The 7,749-nt window shown below is 44.0% G+C and overlaps 1 protein-coding gene across 6 annotated transcripts in view; it reads right to left on the bottom strand.

Annotated features, from left to right (window-relative positions):
- Window positions 1-7,749, bottom strand: part of DOCK7 (dedicator of cytokinesis 7) — a 199,139-nt gene that overhangs the window by 190,880 nt on the left and 510 nt on the right. The window lies entirely within an intron of this gene.

Genomic DNA, 7,749 nt, shown 5'->3' with positions numbered 1-7,749 from the left:
CAGCTGATCCCCTTCCTCTCATTCAGCAAAGGTAGGGATGCAATATGGAATTTTGCTGCCTAGACTCTCAGATACCACTTACTAACACAACAAGGGACAAAAAAAAAAAAAAAGAACTTACTGGCAAAATTATAGCAGAATTGAACATTTGCCCAGGATATGGCTTAGACACAACTGAAAAACCTACAAATGCAAATAACTAGCTTCTCAACTAGTCCGGCTACTAACTATTAGGAAGCTATATCTACCATCTTTCACTTCTCTTTAAAGCTTACGCATGTTTTTCCATACTCATTTTAATGCAAGTTACTTTACTTCCTCAAATTACATGATGAACTGCGTTCCCCAGAGTTCTTCATATTTTGAACAACAGAATAAAAAACAACTTTTTTCCCCTATTACACTAACGATAAAACTTAGTCTTTCCATGGGTTTTTTACTTCTCTCTCCTAGGTACGATTGGTGATTCTATATTGGATAAGACTGTCTCTAGTATTTCAATGTAGAAAGACAGCCTTGTCCGTGCACATTCACCAGCTGTTTTTCGCTTCAAAGAGGAGAGAATTCTATTACTCGTCTTTTAAAAATAAAGGCTTTGAGTACTCTCCACTTCTGACTGGTCCATCTCGTGACGTGATTCTGAGCATGCACATGGTTTAAAACTATGTCACTTTATTTCTGAGCCTGAAGGAAGACCCAGTCTTCTAGGACTTGTCCATGCATTGGAGATAATTTAGAACCTGATGAAAAACCTCCTCCGATTTTAGAAATCTCGTAAGAATCCAGGGGACTGTTCTCCAGCGTAGACAGATCCCACAGTCTTCTGGGATAAAAGTGTGTTAAAATGTAAGGTGTAAGAAAAACTAAGCATCTGTGTGTGGGTCTATATATAATCTTGAATATGTTACCAAAGAAGCTGTCTAGTTCTGTCATTAGCAGCACCGCAACAGCTAGACTTCTACTGAGGTCAATCACTGTTTCATCCTTCAATCCTAAGCCGCAGTGGAGAAATGTAGATTCCAAAATTCAGTCTTGTGACAGGTCCCATAAAGATCTTAGCAAGATCCTCCAGCAAAAAAGAAGCAACTCTTTGTAATGTTAAATAAATAAATCCTGGAAGAAGCAGTAAAAAAATCTACATTGCTTTTATACTTTGCTTTTTTTCTTTTTAGCCTTAATTCTGTTGACTAGTCAGATATTTTTCTGAACATCTTAAAGCAGTGCTTGCTCCAACACTAAAAAAAAGCCATTTTCCAGCTTTTGGAAGTCATAACACTTACTGTAATTCTTAAAAGAAGGGGAATAGTTGAATTTTCTATTAAGGTACTGGAAAGAGAGAGAAAAAGAGAGGGACAAAAAACCCCTGAAGCTTCGATCCGCATTTTTTATAACAGCTACACAGGTATCTAACGTGATAAATAAGTGACTGCATTAACTACGTTTGGGGCCTAGTTGGTGTTTGTGGAAGCTGATGAGAGCTTTGATATTTGTTTGAATGGGCGCAGAATCAGATCACCTCAGTGTGTCCATCACTGGGATGAGAAAAATTCTCAAGCTCTACTGGACCCACATAAACTAAGAACAGAAAAGCCAGAGCCTCACTTGCAAACAATTCTGGCAGTGTAAAGAGACTTTATAATACGTATATAGTGTAAAAGGGCCATAGTTCAAACAAAGTCCTGGTCTGGAATGCAGCAGGTATAGGAAGCAGCTTTTTGACATCAAAAAGTGGAATCTGCCCAAGTGCAATTTCAGAATTCTGGTCCACAGAGAACTGTTGCAGTACTGGATGCCTCGGAGTCAGCTACCTATTATCCGAGCTCCATGATGTGTCTCCAAACCAGAGACAATCGAAGTTCACTGAAACGTGATGGCTCCCATTCAAATGGGTCAACCTTGAGATAGTGGAAGTCTACATCTCAGATGAAAACAGCTTCCTCTGATCCAGCTGCAGAGAGCTGGGGTTTGGGATGCAGAGAAATCTTCAATTTGTATCAAGGCTTTTTTTTTTCCTCTTACAAACCAGGGTCTGAGTGGTTGGAGGGGGTTCAAATGAAACCTGAAGCCTATTCCCCTGTTCTGCTCATTAGATGACTCAAATTTAACCATGAGAATAGCTGAAAAAGAAGAACTCTGTGCCAGGGAGATCAATGCCATGATTTGAAAGAGAAACTCCGTACAGGAAGGATTCCTCAAAATACAAATATACTGCAGCATGAAATATGTCAGGGGTCCACCAGCCCCCACAACCACGTTCACCGCTCTTCATTAAGTATGGTTGCTTAGTCCTCAAACATAAGCTACCATGGGTTAGCAGTTAGCTTTTACATGCCAGAAAGTAAGAGCATGCCCATGGATGGTTATAGTAGATCAGCTGATAAAAGGTAAAGGTCCATCATTTTCCATATTGCAGTAAATTGCTTATGTCCATGTAACTCAGGTGATTCTGGTATAAGAACACTACTGTGCAGAAAACTGAGACAAGCAAATGCATGTAGAAGTCTACCAGTTTGTCTAGAATAAGCCTATCTTCCTTGTGCAGAATAAAATAAAAGAGTAGTGCATTTCTGGAATCAAATGTGAATGTCCACTATAATCTACCTGATCCCTTCTAAACTCTTCGTTCCAGGTCATGATGTTCCATCAATCAACCTATCCTTGGTTCTGTAATTCTGCTGTCTGTTAGATGCTCCTGATAAAAAAGGTCCTATTTCACAGCCCTGCACATTGTTTTTAACTCATTCCAATGAAGTTATATTTGTTTCTGCTTCAATCTTAAAATAAATAATACAGCCCTAGGCCCCTTGCACATTAGTAAAGCTTCTAACTTGTTTTTAACTGAAGCAAAATACGTGTTGTTTTATATACGATGATGCATCTCACCCTCTGCACTCCCCTTTTCAAAATTCTAGATATGCCCATATACAGGACAGTTAAACTCCTGGTAAGCTTGAGGTTTCCAGTGGTCTGGGGTGGAAGGCAGGACTAGTGGTCCCCTTACCATAAAAGTATTACCAACAGCCTGTGTCCAGGAAGCGAGAGAGAGGCTAGAAGAAATGCCACAATCTACCCAAGTGAAGGTAAGCTTTACAGCACATGGCCAACAGGAAACTGAAAATCAGCAATTGGGTGACTATCCAGCTGGAATAGCTCTACCATCTGACCCCTATGTGATGCTAGCATAACATAATACCATAAAGCAGATCAAAACTTGGGACTCTGCTCAGCAAAGTATGCTGAGAATGAACTTCATGCTCTAAGCCCTTGCTGGTCCCTCAACAATATGAGACAAGCTGTGGATTAAGCTCTCATTTAAACTGGAAAGCTGTGCTGCTTTACCATAATAGTTAGTAATACCGTAATAGTACACCCCTGGTAAAGGGGTGCATATCAACATTACTACTATATCCACTTTACGGCTTGTGCGGACAGACAGACAGACATCATGTTACTAACTGACATAATTACACTTGTAGGACTTCATGTATAGATAAGGTCCCTCATATTAAGCAACACATTACAACCAGTTAAAAGTTGAGAAGGATGGAAGGGTTGCTGGTATCCAGAAAAAAGGTAAAGTAATGAGATACAGAGTTGTTATTCTGCACTTCATCTCTGCATACATCCACTAAGAATAGCCATTTTTAACAAATATTTTATAAAATAATTATAGCTGCAACAACAGCTGTTGCTAATCATAAAATAAAAGCAACGAATGTACATCACTTGTGACACTAACTTTCTGGATATACAGCTGAGGTGGAGCATACTGGTAGCTAAAAAAGAAGACAACAAATCTGATGAATAGAAATAATATGTGGTAGCCTGCAAAATAGATAAACATAACTCAAAATAATCCTGCTTAAAGTTGTTATAAAATTCAACTTTGGAATCTTGCACACCTCCTAATAAGTGATCCTATCAGTACTATTCTACAGCCTCTTTGGGACTGCCTACTACAACCCAAATGAAGATAAATGTGACTGCTTCCTATGAGTAAGACCAACTGTGTGACTACTTCTATGAGTAAAGCAAACAGGATATTAGTATGTGAAAATGCAATCTGCAGATTCTACCTGAAACAATAGTCTGAAATTTAAAACAAGGATGGGCTTCCAAGATACCCAGAACAGCTCTAGGAACCTCCACGTGCAGTCTGCTGGCCACAGCTCAGTCTCTACGACCTGAAAACAATATCCTATGTTGCTTGCAGACATTAAACAAAAGAAAAAAAAAACACAGCACTTTAAACTCAGAGCGTTCCTCCACCGAGCCCCATGCATGCCCAGAAGAGGCAGTGCCTTAGTTGAACCCAGCTTTCCCAATACCTGTAAAGATCAGGTGCTTTAGTGGGGCTTTTGGGCACTTTTATCTAACAGCTGATTGAATTAGCTTTAGCTAAAAGCACAAAAAGCCCAACTGAAGCGCCCAATCTGTACAGATGCTGCAGAGCCAGCTCCAAGTAACACGCGGCCGCTTCCTGTAAAGTGTTTTTGTTTGTTTTTTTAACGTCTGCAAGCAGCCTTACGGATCAGCATGAGTGCAAAAAAATACTTCTCTTGCTTCTGATGTTGCTGCTTCCCTAGATATCATTTTATCCAATTATCTTGGGGAGGAGGATGGAAATGTGGACCAATGCTTATCTACTCATTTATGCGTTGGGAGTTGCTGCTCTATTAAGAGCTGGCAGTATAGTATATTACCCAGCCCATGTGGAGTTACAGCTTGCATAGGTAGTAAATATCATACACTTAGGAGGAACTCCATCAACTTCCCCACAAGTGGCATAACGGTGACCTCTATACACAGGCTATATGCTTTCTGCAATTCGTTGCTTTTAAAGACATCAAAATGATGACTACAGCAAAGGGATACAAAGGTGACACCACAGCAACCTTTTTCCTGGCTTATTAACATACTAGTAACTAGACTTGAAAAACTTACCATACCCAGCTTGAGCCTGATATAGGAAGTAGGAAATAGCACTAATACTAGCAACCAATAGAGGATGGCAAACATCTTGCTACTGTACTGACCCTCTTTCCAGGGCTGTAAATCCCCTTCCCTGATTAGCCTGCCAGGAATAAGAAACAGGAAAAAAATACCACGATGACAAAGTAAGTAGATTTTCTTGGCCAATACCAATGGCCGATTATTAACCAACCGTATCTGCCAATGCTGATCTAACTGCCAACTTACAAGAATGTAGCCCGGCAGCTTGGAAAGCAGCGTCCAGCCTGTAAGTCTGTGGGGGGAAGGGGTAAGGGTGGGGATGCAGATCAAAGCCCCCACAGTGAAGGAGGGAGAGGGGCAGGGACAGGACCAGGCACTGCCCAGTCAGACCAGCAAATGTGAACCTGGGAGCAGGACAGACCCTACTGGCTGCTCATCTGGGGATGCTGGGGGTGGCTCCCTGCTGCTGCACACACTCCTGGGGGAGGCATGGAGGGGCGTGTGTCCCCCCAGATGCGTGTGAAGGGTTAGGGTAGGCTGCCTGCTGCAGCCTTGAGGCCAGGGGCTGCGCTGGCCTCTTCCCAGTGGGGGAGGCTGGGCCAGAGTTGTGCTTGAGGCAGCGTGCTAGTAGGGGGGCTACAGGCAATTCTGGGGTGACTGTAGCCCACCCTGCAACCCACTCCCAGCGCTGCTGCCTCCTGCCACACCCCTGCCTGCCCTGAATGCAGACCCAGCCCAGACCCCCCGCCAGGAAGAGGCCGGCGTAGCCCCAAGCCCACAATGGGCAACCCATCCTCACCTTGTGCACAAATCTGGGGAGCACACTTCCCCACACCTCCCCTGGGGGGGTACATGAATGAGCCACCCACGGGTCCATTCCATTCCCAGGGTTGCATTTATCATCCAGGCTGGGCAGCACCCACCTCTGCCCCTCTCCTACTATTTCACTCACCGTAACGGCCTTGATCTGCACCCCCTGCCTCTTCCCTTCCACCACAAATGCCTCCCACAGACATACCAGCCAGAAGCTGCTCTCCAAGCTGCCAGACTGCACTTCTGGCCACACGCATGCTGTGGCTGTGCACATGCACGAAGCATTTATCGGTGACGTGATCAGCCAAAAAAAGCCGATGTTAACATTAATTTTCCTGTTACTGGTGCCAATCTGATATGCGACCAATATATCAATGCACCTCTAAAAGTCAGCTCTCCCTACTCATTACAAGACGTTTATAGTGAAATTGTAGGGTCCTTGCTCTCTTCTGTCAATCCCTGAATAGCATGTTCTGATAAACGTGAAGTTCCTCTAGTCTTCCAGCCCCTTGCCCAGCAAGAGAAGAGTGTCATGTTCACCCCTGACCCCACAGCCTGCTACGGGAGGGACTGACTCCACATTCCACTCTCCCTGCCCCCTGCCTCTCTTTTTGGTCTTCTCCTATGAATAGCATCAGTAACTGCTGCTTTCTCATTCAGAAGAGTGAGTGACAATCCTTTCACTCCAGCCCACAGTTTTTGAATAGCAACAGTGGAACTGGCCACTCTACCTAATTTCACTCTGCACCGCTTTGAGAAAGGCAAAGAACTTAAAACAGGCTGATCAGTCTCCAACAGCACTGCCCTGGTTCGCACCCGGAGGCAGGCAGCTGACTGGAAACATCACTTAGGAAAAAAAGTCTATAGAAAGTTGCTAATGACAAGTGGATGCCTTAGATTCTCCTGTAAAAAAAAAAAATCATCAATTCTATATCTACATCTAGATAGACAGATAAACACGCACACACACAGGTTTCCCCTCGCCAACCATAGTTTTGCCAATTTGAGTATCCACGCTTAATATTCCATATATCATTTTGGCTACCATGGTACAGTTTCGAATAACCACGGTTTTCCATGGCTGTACATCAGCCTTCCACCTGCCATTTTTCCCATAAGCCTTTTGTCTTGCCAACCACGGGAACTTTCAGGAACCCAACCCCAGCAGCTGGCAGGGGAAGCCTTTATATACCTATATATATATATATATATATATATAGATGTGTGTACACACACGTTAGTGATTTTTTTAATATATGTGTATGTGTGTGTATTCAGGGTTTGAATTACATTTTAACTCTGGGGGGGGAGGGTCCCGCAAAAAAACTGAGCTGCCCATCACCATGTCCTAATAAAATTGGAGCTCTTGATTTTTAAATCTTACAGGGCAGGCTCTCATCTCTTACGGGGAGGCTCACCTGCCTCCCCCACCTCCCTGTAATTTGAGCTGTGTGTATGTAAATGTGCATACGTACACACACACGTGCATGTGTGTACATAATAAGCTTTCTAATAAAATATTTAATGCTGTGTGTATATACGCATGTGCATGTATTATACACACACATGCATGTATGTGTGTATCTAATATACTTACACACGTGCATACACACACAGCATTAAACATTTTATTAGAAAGCTTAGCGAGTATGTACACACAGACACACACACTACCACGCACTTATATGTGAATGTGCACACATGTGCACACCCCTCCCCCCGGGAATGTCACGTGTAGGAGCCGGGCACGTCCCCGCAAGCCGCACAAACACGACCCCGCCGCCGGCCACAGGAGACGACGCTGAGCACGTCCCGGGCGGGGGGAAGGCAAGGGCCGAGGCCGAGGTCAGGCCGGGGAGCACCGCTCCCAGGTGCCGGCCCGCAGCCTTCCTCCCCAGGGCCTGCACATCCATAGGCGCCATAACCCCCCTCCGTACCTCCCTCCCCCAGCGGCAAGGACTGGCCGGCGCTCCCCAGGCCCCC

The sequence above is a fragment of the Gavialis gangeticus genome, unplaced genomic scaffold, assembly GCF_001723915.1.
Source record: "Gavialis gangeticus isolate Ggan-Ray unplaced genomic scaffold, GavGan_comp1, whole genome shotgun sequence".
Taxonomy (NCBI): domain Eukaryota; kingdom Metazoa; phylum Chordata; order Crocodylia; family Gavialidae; genus Gavialis; species Gavialis gangeticus.
The sequence above is the reverse complement of the archived record's forward strand: the minus strand, read 5'-3'. Positions and strand labels throughout refer to the sequence as shown.